The 16,917-nt window shown below is 44.2% G+C and overlaps 1 non-coding gene across 1 annotated transcript; it reads right to left on the bottom strand.

Annotated features, from left to right (window-relative positions):
- Nucleotides 1-5,549: 5,549 nt before the first annotated feature.
- LOC126482870 (U6 spliceosomal RNA) lies at nucleotides 5,550-5,654 on the bottom strand. Its single transcript, XR_007587715.1, has one exon. It is a non-coding gene; the product is annotated as a U6 spliceosomal RNA (small nuclear RNA).
- Between the last annotated feature and the right edge of the window lie 11,263 nt (nucleotides 5,655-16,917).

The raw sequence follows: 16,917 nt of genomic DNA on the forward strand, positions 1-16,917 counted from the left end.
TTATTCATAATTTCTCTTCCGCATGTCCTTACAAATGTTTACGCTATGTTAAATCCTCCTATAATCAGTCATTCTTCAGGGAGGCCCTCTCAAGTAGCGGAAGTTTAATTAGAACAGCAATGAAGAGCCAAAGAAACTGGTACACCGGCCTAATATCGTGTAGGGTCTCCGCGGACAAGCATAAGTGCCGCGACGCGACGTGGCATGGACTCGACTAATGTCTGAAGTAGTTCTGGAATCCTTCAGGGCTGTCCGTCAATCCGTAAGAGTACGAAAGGATAGAGATCCCTTCTGAACAGCATGTTGCAAGACATACCAGATACGCACAAATAATGTTCACGCCTGAGGAGTTTGGTTGGCAGCGGAAGTGTTTAAACTCAGAGGATTGTTCCCAGAGCCGCTTTGTAGAAATTCTGGGCGTATGGTGTGTCGCATTGTCCTGCTGGAATTGCCCAAGTTCTTCGGAATGCACAATGGACATAACGGATGCAGGTGATCAGAGAGGATGCTTACGTGCCACCTGTCAGAGTCGTATCTAGAGTATCAGGGGTCCCACATCACTCCAACTGCAGAGCCTCCACCGGATCTAACAGTCCCCTGCTGAGACGCAGGGTCCATGGATTCATGAGGTTGTCGGCATACACGTATTTGTCCATCGGCTCCATACAATTTGAAACGAGACTCATCCGACCAGGCAACATGTTTCTAGGCATCAACAGTCCAATGTCCCTGTTGACGGGCCCAGGCGAGGAATAAAGCTTCGTGTCGTGCAGTCAGCAAGGGTACACCAGTGGGCTTGCGGCTCCGAAAGCATAAATCGATGATGTTCCTTTGACTGGTTCGCACAGTGACACTTGTTGGGGGCCAAGCATTGAATTCTGCAGCGATTTGCGGAAGGGTTGCACTTTCGTCACGTTGAACGATTCTCTTCAGTCGTCGTTGGTTCTGTTCTTGCAGGATCTTCTTTCGGCCGCTGCGATGTAGAAGATTTGATGTTTTACAGGATTCCTGACATTCACGGAACACTCGTGAAATGGTCGTACGGGAAAAATCCCCACTTCATCGCTATCTCGGAGATGGTGGGTCCCACGCTCGTGCGCCGACTAAGACTTCACGTTCAAACTCACTTAAATCCTGAGAACAAGCCATTGTAGCAGCAGTAGACGATCTAACAACTGCACCAGACGCCTGTTGTCTTAAATAGGCTTCGCTGACAGCAGCGCCGTATTCTGCCTGTTGACGTATGTATTTGAATATGCATGCCTATAACAGTTTCTTTGGCGCTTCCGTTTATCATGGCACCACTTCACCCACCGCAGCTCCAGCGAAAGTTGTTCATAATGACGCACATGTGGCAATATACTCTCCCGGTAAATTTATGTCCACAGAGACAAATGAGGTAGTAAAACTGTCTTTTAACAGTGTGCGTGAGATAGTAGCGGCCACGGCTAGCTATTCTAATCACGCAATAGAAGGATTAATGGAATGATGCGGCCAACAGCTACAAGTCCTTCCGAAGCCGTCACTACTTCAGGAAAGACGTGGAAGAAGGAGAAAAATTTGCAGGTAATTTTGACGAGCACGTAGTCAGGCAACAGACACATAATTTCCTCATGACAGATGTGCTTTACTTTAAACTGACAGTACCGTAATAAGAGATGTACCTAAATACCAAACAATCCATTTTTTGTTGTTGTTGTTGGATTTAGTTCTGGCCGCCCATTGTCTAATTTGTTCTGCTTTGGCTGATCACAATTTTTTCGGTACCATAGTGAGAAACTATTGAGATTGGACGTCTGTATCGTCGAATTGTTGGTTCTACTGACATAACGTGTTAATACGTTTCTTTGAGGACTCGATGGTTGTAGCTTACAAATTATGCGTTTGTCCAATGTCTCTCATTTACAACAGACCTCTATCGCAACGGTTATCCTCTACCCCTCCCCACCGAAGGAGCAGGCCAAGGAATTTTGTGCGCATTCCATAATCTTGTCCACTGACATCTGGAGTGGGGGGCTCGTCGAATGAGAAGCCTAGACCGTGACTCCGAAGGAACAGACTCACTTTTCAGAAGAAAAGAGTGTAACGATGACTGCGCTCTCCAGCATGAAAAAGCTCGTCAGGTGCGGAGGAAATTAAATTCTAGTCGGGAGTGGACTGTGAAGACTAAGCGAATACTGTGTGCAAGGAGGGGAGAGCCAGACGGCCGTTCTCATTGTGGAGCATGCGCGCTTCACTCGTTGTTGGCGACCCTGCCAGTAACTTACCGCCGTTACGGGGCTCTGGCGGCACAGCCGTACACGGCCGCACTGTCCGCGGGTCGTAAAACCTCCTCGTGGGTCAGAGTTCTAGATGCAGCTTCGGTGTGGTCTGGCTATTAACAGTTCGGCCAACTTTGCAAAACCACTCACCGGTAAGTGACACGGGTCAGTACCGCAGAATCTATCCTACCCTCTCCTTCTGCATCACACCACATTGAAAAAGCAAGAAGCCTAAGCTTCATTGTCCTCTCTTAGCGTGCTGCTCCAATCGGATGCTCTGTCCCTTGTTAAGTTACTTTTCCTCACCCTTGATCTTCAGGGAACGGGTGGCGCTATTCATGTCGAATCACGCTTGACGATGCACGCTACCTACTGAAGTAACATCTACCAACTATAATGCCAATCAAACTGTAATATTAATTTATTGGAAATATAAATTTATTGAAAATATAACGTGCTACCAGATACTGTGTTATAACAAGATTACACTATGTGCGATAAAATTATCCCCGTTTCATGATCACATACTGGAAATCGGTAATTATAATAAAACGGATATAACAAACGGAAGGTTGACGTGGAGTAGTTAGAGATGTGTCCACTGGATTACATAATCTAATAACATAATAACTACAGTAGTGTATGAGATGTATCGCCAGCTTCAAATACCGACAACTATCAGATGTATAATGGAATGACAACTACGAAAATTTGTGCCGGAGTGGGAATCGAACCCAGAGCGGTTGCTATCTGTGCACGACTCACGACCGGAGCCAAACTTCACTTTGGCGTCGTTCCTACGTAAGAACCTGTACATGCACAGACGTTATGTAATTCTCGTTCAGGGGAGGACATTTTAACTGAAAATCACTGGTTGGTATCGGCGGATAAATGCGATACTTCAATTCCTCTGTTGTTAAGAAGAACGATACAATACATGCATGTATGTATGCGTGATTTTCCGAAGAAACAGACACTGTAGTGCCGTTGTGAAATAGAGGAAATGAATTCTCAGCTGCTAATACGACCAACCGTCAGTTGTATAACCTTCCGTCGTACTTCTTAACAACACAGGCACTGTAGTATGCAGCTCCAGATAAAATAGAGTATTTACTAAACGGAATGGTTTACTGCAAAGGCTGAAACAGCATGCTTCTTACTTGAGTGACAAAATAATTTGTAATGAAGCATCATGAAACTAGTTAATGAAAAAAATTCGTTGTTTACGTTATATTTAATCTTAGCGAGAAACTGCGTTTTACCAATAAAAGTCCATTTAGCTGGATTTCTGCTGTAACGTCGCTATTCAGTGGCAGATTAATAATTTCCACGTACCTCTTAGTTGCCTTTATTGCCATGTTATTAAAATTATTACGTAGTGGCGATCTCTTCTTCCAGGATCTCCTCGTCTAGTTACGTAATAAACTTCCCTCCGTATGTATTTCATCGATGATCATAAAATGATCACAATCGCACACACATCACACGGCATTCCGACAAGGAACAGACTGCTGTTCCTATAAAGTAAGTCTTTGCCTAACTAGTGCAGATTCTCGTACAAGGAAAATAAATGTTTTACTTTTCTAACACTGATTCTACTATTCAGTACAGTTTACCTTTCGAAATAATCTTTTATATAATATTATTCGCAACAACGTAAGTGCTCACACAGAAATGACAGTATTCATGCAAGCATCGCTACTAACAAATGGCGTTACTGGTTGTGGTAACAGAAGAGTGGCGCATATTTTGAAATGTCCCAGATGTGAACTGAAATTAGTACGCTCAAAAACACAAACATCGAAAAAGGTTACGCATATCCTCGGTTCCGAGAGTTTCAGAACCTGTACAGAAAATTGGAATAGAGATCAACATAAACATCATTGCTATTGCTCATGAAAGCCACGCATTGCCTGTTGTACCTTCAGAGGTGGTGGTCCAGATTGCTGTACCTCTAATACCCGGAAGTACGTCCTCTTCCATTGATGCATGCCTGTATTCGTCGTGGCATACTATCCACAAGTTCATCATGGCACTGTTGGTTCAGATTGTCTCACCACTCAACGGTGTTTCGGCGTAGATCCATCAGAGTAGTTGGTGGGTCACGTCGTCCTTTTCAATCTATCCCACGCATGTGCGATAGGGTTCATGTCTCGAGATCATGCTGGCTAGTCCAGTCGAGCGATGTCGTTATCCTGAAGCAACTCATTCACAAGATGTGCCTCGCCAATATGCACTATCGGTCGGAGGATGGCATTTACGTATCGCAAAGCCGTAGCGGTGCCTTCCATGACCACCAGCGGCGCACGCCGGCCCCGCATAATGCCACCCCACAACAGCTTCACTCGATGGACAGTGTGTCTAAGGAGATCAGACTGACCTGGTTGCCTCCAAACACGTCTCCGACGGTTATCTGGTTGAAGGCATATGGGACACTCCTCGGTGACGATAACGTGATGCCAATCCTGAGCGGTCCATTCGGCTTGTTGTTGGGCCCATCTGTACAGCGCTGCGTTGTGTCGTGGTTGCGAAGATGGACCTCGTCATGGACGTCGGAATTGAAGTTGCGCATCATGCAGCCTATTGTGCACGGTTTGTGTCCTAACACGACGTCCTGTGGCTGCACGCAGAGCATTATTCAACATGGTGACGTTGTTGTCAGAATTCCTCCGAGCCATAATCCGTCGGTAGCGGTCATCCAGTGCAGTAGTAGACATTGGGCAGTCTGAGCAAGGCATGTCATCGACCGTTCCTGTCTCTCTGTACACCCCACAAAATCGTACGTTTTTGATATTAGGTGCACTGTGCTGCACCTACTGCCAGGTACTCCATATCAGCGACCTCAGTAGTCGTTAGACATAGTATACACTTGGTTCTGTACGAGGTAATTGCTAATTTGTGGTTCCGAGCCACTAGTGACTAGGCAGTGCAAGTATGTCTGAAATGTAAACCTGTCGTTTAACGATATTGCAGTGACTGTGTGTTGTTAAGAACAGCAGGCATTGCGGTGTCTACAGTCGGTATGAAGTACATTAAATATAATCGCAGTCGCGAATACGAAGAGTCGTCATCTGTGTAAGTGAACGAGAAAAATGAAAATTTGTGCCGGACCAGGACTCGATCCCGGATTTCCCGCTTTGCGAGAGCTATCATTTTAGCCGCTATGGCTATCTGTGGACGAATTTTTTTGTTTTTTATATCATCTTGTTCGTTGAATTTGTTCGGGGCGGACGTCCCATGACGCTTGTTAAAGTTAATCGTGGATCCATTAACTCAGTTTTCTTTATTACAGAGGGCGACTAACAGTGCCGATTGAGTGTCATCCTTCCGCAGGGGCCATGCTAATCTCCTCCGTATCGTTCCAATTTTAGTACATGTTTCACAAGCTGCGACATCGCCGCGAGAAAAACAGTGACCCGCATATGTAATAAGTTTCCTTTAATTTACGTCTATGGTGACAAACTTTTTGTTAACAGATTACCGGTTTCGGTCTTAAATAACCATCATCAGATCTGCAGCAAAAATGGGTAAAGCAGTAATACACTCGCTAAATGTCCACAGCTTAAGAAAAATAGATAGACCATGATGTAAAGTAGTACTGACAAAATTAACATTTGTGCGCTTTAAATATGAAGAGGCATACCTGATTCATAAAAACAAAGTCCTAATGTACTGCAGCCATAGTGGCATAGTCTGTTGTGTTGGCTGAAGAGCCAACACCGGGTTACTGGAGGAGGCCGAAATGCACGCGTTTTAGCTCACGCAGGCTGGCGTGAGGAGGGAACAACTATACTGACGTGAGGTCTGGAACATGACAAGGAATGAGAATTCAGAAAGCGGACGTAATTAGTTTCATACTTTAATCCATTAATGATGAACGTCGCTCTTGACGGTACATGATTCACAATGTTATCTGTTAGTAACTGAATATGGCGCCTTGCTAGGTCGTAGCAAATGACGTAGCTGAAGGCTGTGCTAAACTGTCGTCTCTGCAAATGAGAGCGTATGTAGACAGTGAACCATCGCTAGCAAAGTCGGCTGTACAACTGGGGCGAGTGCTAGGGAGTCTCTCTAGACTAGACCTGCCGTGTGGCGGCGCTCGATCTGCAATCACTGATAGTGGCGACACGCGGGTCCGACGTATACTGACGGACCGCGGCCGATTTGAAGGCTACCACCTAGCAAGTGTGGTGTCCGGCAGTGACACCACATCGTCAAATCTTAAATACGGAATCAGCACCAGCATCGTCAAATTCATTAAATAACATCACATGCACGAGTCATGTTGTCAGTAGTACAAGCTGCCGTACAGTAGCCACAAGATGTTTGTGTTGTAAGTTCACCAGATGTCGCTAATGTCGGCATACACTAGTTTTCAATAATTAATGCAAACAGCAAAAATAAAGGGGATACAATAGTTGAAGTCTCTAATTAGCTTATAACGCAGAAAAGGCATTACATTCATAAAAATCAATAAAAAGGAGACGACAAAAGTAAGATTGTTAAAAAGAGGAAGAGCTAAGAAACAGTGGTTGACATATGCTGCAGTTCCAATATTCTAGGTAATGACATAAATATTAAACACCGTTGATAGTGCACCGGGTAATATTAAAGAAGTGGCCGCTACAATCTGGAACCGAGCGACCGCTACGGTCGCAGGTTTGAATCCTGCATCGGGCATGGATGTGTGTGATGTCCTTATGTTAGTTAGGTTTAATTAGTTCTAAGTTCTAGGAGACTGATGACCTCAGAAGTTAAGTCGCATAGTGCTCAGAGCCATAATATTAAACAAACATAAAACAAATCGCTAAAGGAGCCACAAATGAAAGAGAACATAATGCTGCACATAATCAGCGCCCTCTGTTAGCGCAAATTCCAGAATTCCGCACAGACGGGAGGTGGTTGGACGAACGTGACCGGCAGAGGGCCACTCGTACCCTGCGGCACTCCGTTGCAAGAAATGAATAGAGAAGGAACAAGCCCATCAGCATTACTGACTAGTCGCAGTGCACGTATCCATACCGCTGCCACATCCATCGCTCTCGCGTGAGCGTCGTGGCGACATGTGACGAGTTAATCGCCACACCGGCGCCAGCAAATTTCCACCCCTAGGAGTAACCGGCAGAGACCCAGTACGAGCGCTTCTTTCGCGGAAGCTCCACGGGAAAGTTTCGTGCCCCCCACACGCGCACCGTGACAAACGACCGCCTGTCACCCACAATGCCCCTCGATACAAAGCAGGTTATCGACCGCTGGCGCTATGCCATTTACATGAAACATCTATTGAAGCGACGGTTAAACGACACAAATAATAAATCAAACATCTTGTTGAATGCCGCCTGAGTGACGGAAGCATTTCGAGGGGAGACTGAAAAAAAAAAAAATCTGTTTCAACCGGCAATTCGGTATCGGTTTTCCGCAGTTAAATTCCGATGACAGCTCTGCCAGCTGAACAGAGGATTATACGCGTTTTGCCGATGGAATGTGATATTTGATAACTACACTTACACAAATCTTCGGCAGATGGTACGCATACGTTCAGGCGTGAATGATCGTTTTATGAGTGAAACTTTAAACTCCATATTTTTGGTTTACTGTTCCTGTCAGGTTCGAACTTTCAGTTAAGGCCGCTTTTTAAGCCATTATGTTGCAGCCTCTAACGAAACCGTGTCGTACCTACAAAACAATTTAATCCTTAGTGATAAATGTTCAAAGCTAATGTAAAAATGTCTGCTTCATTCTTTGGATGCTTCAGCTCCTGTCCGTTTAGTTAGTGTCACTTATTTCTGTATTATTAATACAATTATTACTATTACTACTATAATAATAATAATGGCGTGTGACGAGGGCCTCCAGTCAGGTAGACCACTCGTCTGGTGTGTCTTTCGATGTGACGCCTCTTCGGCGACTTGCGCGTAGATGGGGATGAAATGATGATGATTAGGACAACACAACACCCAGGCCCTGAGCGGAGAAAATCTCTGACCCAGCCGGGGATCGGAACCGGGCCCTTGGGACTGACAGTCTGTCGCGCTGACCACTCAGCTACCGGGCGGACAATAACAATAATAATAATAATAATAATAATAATAATAATAATAATAGTAGTAGTAGTAGAAGGTGGTACACCAAGAACTAACAAACATATTTATGAATGTTGCTGGAGATGGTCAGCACATAACAGGATTGGATTGTTTGGGGGAGGAGACCAGACAGCAAGGTCATCGGTCTCATCGGATTAGGGAAGGATGGGGAAGGAAGTCGGCCGTGCCCTTTCAATGGAACCATCCCTTCATTTGCCTGGAGCGATTTAGGGAAATCACGAAAAACCTAAATCAGGATGGCCGGACGCGGGATTGAAACGTCGTCCACCCGAATGCGGCACATAACAGGTATTGAAAACTTAAACATCATCATTATCATCAGAATGAGGTATGATCTCCATAGTCATGAATACAATATTGTATTCATTGTGGCATGGAAGCGAACAGTCTTCGACTGTTATCTGGAGAAATTTCTCACTATTCCTGAAAACGTGCTGTGTCAATTCATGAGGAGTGCCAGTTGTAGGCCGCTATGAAAGTGCAAAAAGGTGACAGAAAGGGCGACAAAAGTAATTGGATGGCGATGTACTCATATACAGATGATGGTAGTACGAGGTATAAAATGGCAGGGTATTCGTGGAGCTATAATTTGTACTCAAGTGATTCATGTGAAAAGTTTTCCAACGTACGTTAGGGAATTCAATATTCCGAGGTCCACAGTGTCAAGAGCGTGAAGATAATACCACATTTCAGGCATTACCTCTCACCACGAACAACACAGTGGGCTACTTCCTTCGCTTAACAAAAAGAAAGTAGTGGCGTTTTTGTACATCTGCCAGTGCTAACAGACAAGCACCACTGCATGGAAAAACCGCGGACATCAATTTAGGACGTTGCAAAGCTCCCCCTATATGTCCAATAATGTTCATGTCAGGGGAGTTGGGTGCCCAGCAGAAGTGTTTAAACTCAGAAGAGTCTTTCTGGAGCCATTCTGTTGCAATTCTGGACGAGTGGGGTGTCGCATTGTCCTGCTGGGATTGCCAAAGTCAGTAGGAACGTACAATGGACATGAATGGGGTGCAGGTCATCATACAGGATGCTTACGTACGTGTCACGTGCCAGAGTCGTATCTAGTCGTACAGGGGTCTCATATCACTCCAACTGCACACGCCCCACTGCATTACAGATTCTCCACCTGCTTCAACAGTCCCCTACTGACATGCAGGGTCCATGGATTCGTGAGGTTATCTCCATACCCGTACACATCCATCCATCCACTCCATACAAGTTGAAACGAGACTCGACCAACCAAGGAACACGTTTTCTGTCATGAACAGTCTATTGTCGGTGTTGTCGGGCCCAGGCGAGGCGTAAAGCTTTGAGTAGTGCAGACATCAATGGTGCACAAATGGGCCTTTGGCTCCAAAAGCCCATTTCGATGATGTTTCGGTGAATGGTTCGCACGCTGACTTGTTCATCTTCCAACATTGAAACCTGCAGCAATTTAGGAAAGAGTTGTAGTTCTGTCACGTTGAACGAGTCTCTTCAGTCATCGTTGGTCCCGTTCTTGCAGGATCTTTTTCCGACAGCAGTGATGATGTCGGAGATTTGACGTTTTACCGGATTTCTTATGTTCACGGTACACTCGTGAAATGGTCACACGGGAAAATCTCCACTTTACCGCTACCTCGGAGATGCTGCGTCTCATCGCTCGTGTGCTGACTATAACACGACGTTCAGACTCACTTAAATCTTGATGACCTGTTATTGTAGAAGCGGAAACCAATCTATCAGCTGCACCAGGCACATGTTGTCTTGTGTAGATGTTGCCGACGGCAGTGCCGTATTCTGCCTATTTACGTATCTCTGTATTTGAATACACATGCCTACACCAGTTTTCTTAGCGCTTCAATGTACATATATGCTGGCCGGGGTGGCCAAGCGTTTCTAGGCGCTACAGTCTGGAACAGCGCCACCGCTACCATCGCAGGTTCGAATCCTGCCTCGGGCAGGGATGTGTGTGATGTCCTTAGGTTAGTTAGGTTTAAGTAGTTCTACGTTGTAGGGGCTGATGACCTCAGACGCTCAGAGCCATTTGAACCATTTTGTATTATATATATATATATATATATATATATATATATTATAGTGTATTCCTCTATCGCACTTCTGCTTTGTCAACTGACAGATCCTTTCACTTCAGTTTCACATTTCTACCCAAATATTACGTAGCAGGGATATATATATATATATATATATATATATATATATATATATATTAGGCGCTCTCTCTCTCTCTCTCTCTCACACACACACACACACACACACACACACACACACACACACACACACACACAAACTTTCTGTGTGTTATTAAGTCTGTGACGGGTAGAAGGGAAAGGACACGAGGGTGAACATTAATTTCTGAAGTGATATTGAGTGCTAAACTAAATTTATAGTAGTAGTAGTCTCAACAGTTACATAAATGAATGACAAGCTCTTCAGTTCGTTATTAGCTCATATGCTAACGCTGGTTGCCATGATCATAAGAATACACAAATTGCGCATTTCTTTGTCGCAGGGACATAGCAGTAACGTTTCTCTTTGCTCAGTTTTCATTTGACGGAACATGAACGTTTCCTCAAGGTAGAAATGAAATACAACCATTTTGTTTGCGATAGACGGATTTGGTCTATTTTTCATCTGATGGGTGACTACAGCTGCAATCTTTTCCCAGACATAACTCTTCCTGCAATGGAGCACATTCGTAACTGTATAAAATGCAAAATTTTAATCTTCGTCTTAGACCCTAAACTGTATCCCAAAGAATATCTTTGTTAGAAACCGTCTAATCTCTACAATCTGTCATTTCGCCCTGTCGGTATGTAAGATGTGAGGGTAATTTTTACCATCAGCACGTTGATTTTATCCTTAGGTTAATTCTATTCACTAGACAAATTCATTTGATACGTGACAGGCAATACTTTGAACGCAGTTAAGTAATTTTCGTATGACTAAGTGTAACAAAACCATACATGGCTTGCATGTACACGGTGCTCGCAACTCCTACCTCATTAGCAAAAACACAAATACGTAATATTTGGGTAGAAATGTGAAACTGAAGTGAAAGGATCTGTCAGTTGACAAAGCAGAAGTGCGATAGAGGAATACACTTAGCGAGCCGTAACAGAGCGACCCTCGTAACAGGGAGACCATTTAGCGGACAACGGCCGGTGTCGTAGGGTTTGTGCGAGACGAAAGCACAAAATGAACCGTCACGGACTTCGGTTTTATGTAAACAGTAAAATCACGTGATACTACTGTGGACAGCGCGTGTGATTCACGTGCTGAGCACCTGGGCTTGCGGAGCTTTTAACGCAAGGAATCTCGAACGCTAATTGTCAGGAAGAATCCAGCATACGCAAATTTTTTTTTGGAGATTCTTCTTGGTCGATTAAGTGACGATGGACAGTAACAAGCACACCCATTGGCCGATACCAGTCGTGGAAAGAAGCGAGGCTGAGGAACAGTGGGGAAGTTGGCGGCAATGTAGATAATTATGTAGGGATAATCGTGCCGCTCTCTTTCTGGATGTGTCGTATGTTTCCAGGAGCATTAATGGTAGGTGACGGCGAGAGAGATATTTTTCTGAGAACATTTTGTTGATTCACGAATTTCCGCCTCAGCCGAATTTGTGCAGAATTTCTTAGATATCTACACAGTGGGGAACACGAGGAGATCTGTTACAGCAAACATTCTTGCGAGAATTTTTGAGGGCAACGTTGCACACGTCATCCATCCTTGGCGAGTGTAGAGTGCCATTTGTTTTCGCTAGGGGCGCACACAGTTTTCCACTTCATAAAAACACAACGAAGTGTAGACTGTTAAACTCAGAGGCCAGAATAGTATTGTCAGACCAACAGGTATGAGAGGCGATGCACTCAACAGCCGACCACCGCCAAGATTATAGCTGCATTCTGCAAAATGCATATGACACTTTGCACAGGCGTTAGAAGTTGAAGTCACCAGCGTGCTTTCACTTCACGTCCGCATTAGATTGGAGGAGTTATTCGCATTCCCCTCGCTTCCATGTCAGCCACGTAATTCACGCATGATCGTGAGGTTTGAATTTGAGGAAATATTCCAGCAGATAGAAATTATTGCCCGGCTACAGTAATTTTGTTTATATTGACGCAGTATACCATTATGATTATGACAGCAATGTAAGCTGCAATACTTTTAGTAGTTCCTAGTTGCCTTCATCAATACTTTCTTTGTGTTTATTTTCCTGCGGTATCTTCCTGGTTTGTGTAGGTTTTTCCTGGAGATACCACTTCCACATCTTGGACATATATATGTATTGGTCATTCATTTAATAAAATCTTTTGTACGGGGAGTAAAATGCTGTTTGTTATAAAGTAGAGCTTACCCCCTTTACTCACTGGTTTTAGATGCGACGTCGGCAACTATTCTTCTGATGTCTAACTATCGGTGTGGCTGGAGTCTTCACACCGGATTATGTTTTAATTTTCGTTTTCAGAATATTCTTTGCCGGCTAAGTGGTGGGGTAGATCGCACCAAACCATCACCAGCTTGTTAGAAGTGCTGATTTACAACAACATGACCCTGCATTCAACTTCCGTACTACGTTAGCTAGCCTGAGTCCAGCTCACATAAAAAACTGAGAACTAGTCAACGTGTAGGAAGCGACTGCTGTACCTTCTATTCATAGACTCCTCATATTCACGGAATGAGAGTAGCAAGGAAGGAAGCAGATACAACACTGACTCAACGTCGGTGCGTCGATTTATAGTGTATGAAACCCTCAACATTAGACCCATAATCATCCCTTCCTGCTCTCTAGAGGTGAAAAATGTGATGTCATGAGCAAACACTTAAATGGTTTAGAGAGACTTCATTAATGTGACATTCTTCTTCGTTTTCTCGCATGAAATATCTGTGAACTTCCTCGTCTTGCTTTTGATTCTAAATTTTTCTTTGTTTGGATAAATTCCAATGAAATCTATAAAATGGTGGTGAATGTTCCTTAATATACTCATCTCCGTGCCATCCAGCATTCACTTCCAGAGCAGTGACCATGCCAAATTCCAGCTCCCACTATTCTCAGGAGACATAATCAAAGCGACGGATCAAGGAGATGCAGTGTTCATTGACGTCCGAAATATATTTGACATAGTAACAAACCTCCACTTATTATCGAAAGTAATGTCGTGACTTCATGAGAGATTCCTTGGTACCGACGACACAGTATGTCATCTTGGATGGAGAGTTATCGGCATAGGAGAAGTAACATCATAGGTGCCCGAGGGAAGTATGCCAGGTCCCTATACCGAATGAGGTGGCGCAGTGGTTAGCACACTGGACTTGCATTCAGGAGGACGGCGGTCCAATATCGCGTCTGGCCATCCTGATTTAGGTTTTCCGTGATTTCCCTAAATCGCTCCAGGCAAATGCCGGGATGGTTCCTTTGAAAGGGTACGGCCGACGTCCTTCCCTAATCCGATGAGACCGATGACCTCACTGTCTGGTCTCCTGCATCAAAAACAACAACAACCAGGTCCCTAGCAGTTCAGATTGTATGTTAATGAATTTAAATACAATTAATACTAATAAACTCAGAATTTTTGCTGACGATGCAGTTATCAATGAAGTACTGTCTGAAAAGAAGTGCAAATATTTCGCCGGATTTAGATAGGATTTAAAACTGATGCAGAGACTGGCAACTTGCTTTAAATGTACACAGATTTAAAATTGTGCACTTATGACACACAGCAGTTCTTGGTCATCTCATAAATACACTAGAGTTTAAAAGTTTTCTGAGATTGAAACGGAACGATCACGTACACTGAGATGACAAACGTCGTGGGATACCTCCTAACATCGTGTCTGATCTTCTATTGTCCGGCTTGTGCAGTAACTCGAAATGGCGTGGACTCAACAAGTCGTTCGGTGCAGAAATACGGAGCCATACTGCCTCTGTAGCTGTCTATAACTGCGAAAGGGTTGCTGGCGCAGGACTTTGTGCGCTAACTGAGCGCTCCATTACGTTGCAAAAATGTTCGATGTCATTCCCGTCGGGCAGTCTGGGAGGCGAAATCATTCCCTTGAACCGTCCAGAATGATCTTCAAACCAATCGCAAACAATAGGGGCCCAGTGAAATGACGCATTGTTACCCATTAAAATTTCATCGTTGTTTGTGAACATGAAGTGCATGAACGGCTGCAAATGGCCAATGATTTTTTCAGTCGGATCAGTGGATCCAGTCCTTTCCACGTTAACATAGCCCATACCGTTATGGAGTCACCAGCAGCTTGCACAGTGGCTTGTTGACAGCTTGGGCCCATAGCTTATTGGGGTCGGCGCCATACTCGAACCCTACCATCAGCTCTTACCAACTAAAATCTGGCCTTATCAGACCATTCCATTGCTATTCAATCGTCACGACCTCAAGTTCAAATGGTTCAAATGGCACTGAGCACTATGGTACTTAACAGCTGAGGTCATCAGTCCCCTAGAACTTAGAACTACTTAAACCTAACTAATCTAAAGACATCACACACATTCATGCACGAGGCAGGATTCGAATCTGCGACTGTAGTGGTTGCGCGGTTCCAGACTGAAGCGCCTGGAACCGCTCGGCCACAACGGCCGGCTACGAGCTCAGGAGAGGCTTTGCAGGCATGTCGTGCTGTTGGCAAAGGCACTCACGTCGATCGTCTGCTACCATAGCCCATTAACACCTAGTTTCGCCGTACTGTCCCAACGAATAAGTTCGTCGTACGTCCACCACTTATTTCTGCTACTATTTCACGCAGTATTGCTTTCTGTTAGCACTGACCACTCTATGCAAACGCTGCTGCTTTAGATCGTTAAGCGAAGGCCGTTGGCCAATGTGTTGTCCGTGGTGAGAGGTAATCACTGAATTCTGGTATTCTCGGCACTCTCTTGACACTACGCATCTCCAAATGTTTATTTCCGTAACGATTTCCGAAATGAAATGTCCCACGCTCCTAGCTCCAGCTGCCATTCCGGGTTCGAAGCATCTTCCATCCCGTCATGCGGCCATAATTACTTCGGACACCTTTTCGTATGAATCACGCGAGTACAAATGACAACTCCGCCCATACATTGCCCGTTTATACCATGTGTGCGCAATACTAACGCCATCTATATGTGTATATGGCAGTCCTATGAGTTTTGTCACCTTTGTGGTAGCTCTGTCATAGATAAAGGAGGTGGCAGATTTTGGTATATTAGTAGAATAGTAGGGAAATGGAGATTTCTTAAGAACTCTGTCGTCATCCATTCTAGAATAGTACTCAAGTTTGTGGAACCCGTCCCTAAGAGGGCTGTTTGGAAATTTGTACTTATAGGATCAAAGGTGTGTGAATTGCTAAGGGACCAAACTGCTTAGGTCATCGGTCCCTAGACTTACACACAACTTAAACTAACTTATGCTGAGAACAACATACACACCCATGCCCGAAGGAGGACTCGAACCTCCGGCAGGAAGAGCCACTTGGACTTATACAAATAAGGTTAATACATATGGGCATAGGTATTGTTGGGCCCATGGAAGAGTGTCGTTAAGATTCTGAAGAATCGTAAGTGGCAGACGTTTGAATTTAAAAGCAAACTATCCCGGGAAAGCCTACTTGCAAAAGTTTCTGGGAACAGCTGTAAGCGTAGAATCCAGAAACGTGCTACACGCCCCTACCTTTTGTCACGTTGGGATCGTGGAGACAGACTAATCACATCTCAGAAAAGAGGAGTTTGAGCAATCATTCTTGTTGTACTTGAAACATGAAAGAAATGAGAAAAAGCCCGAGTAACTATTAAAGTGGCAAGTACATTTCCCACCCACTTCACAAACCGTGGATTTTGCTGTATATGTAGACGCAGATTCAGTACGTGGCTTGATTATCTAGGAATGTTGGTACAAATTTTACTTTCTCAAAATCCGATAGCCTCAGAATTTGTTGTGCTTCATGTTCACTGTTCACTTGACGTTACACTAACAGTTTATTGTTCTGCATCTCCAACCAACATCAGCTTGTTCCTTCGTCTCATTAGCATACAAAGTTTTTCTTTTTCTGTTGTGAGTGGAGTAAGTTTAGTGATTGTCTCATATGTGGGAGAGGAAAGGAAGACATCTATAATTACGTACGGAAGCGCATTCGGGGAGTCTGCGGCTCATATCTTCGTCTGTACATCTGCTATTAGCAATTCTGTAAATGGTCTTTGACAAATGCCTGAATCTGTTCTATCCTACTTTTTTCATTTTTGTGGAACTGACTTCCTTCGCAAACATGGTTCAGTTTTTGTTTCCATCTTAAGATATCGTAGGAACAAGTGGGTGTTACATACAAACTTTACGCAAATCCATTCGCATCTGTTTTTTCTGTGTTACGTCCTCTTCTGTTTAATAGTGGTACCACGAAACCAAGTATTAACTATGCAATAAAGTCTTCTGGGGTTTCTTCCCCCGTTAATATGCAGTATGTATGGAAACGAAGATTATTGTAGTATGTCAGTTGCAGTTATTAATTGATAAGTAACAATTTTCTGTTCAGGGTGTTGAACATGATGG

Source organism: Schistocerca serialis, chromosome 5 (genome assembly GCF_023864345.2).
Source record: "Schistocerca serialis cubense isolate TAMUIC-IGC-003099 chromosome 5, iqSchSeri2.2, whole genome shotgun sequence".
In the NCBI taxonomy this organism is placed as follows: Eukaryota; Metazoa; Arthropoda; class Insecta; order Orthoptera; family Acrididae; genus Schistocerca; species Schistocerca serialis.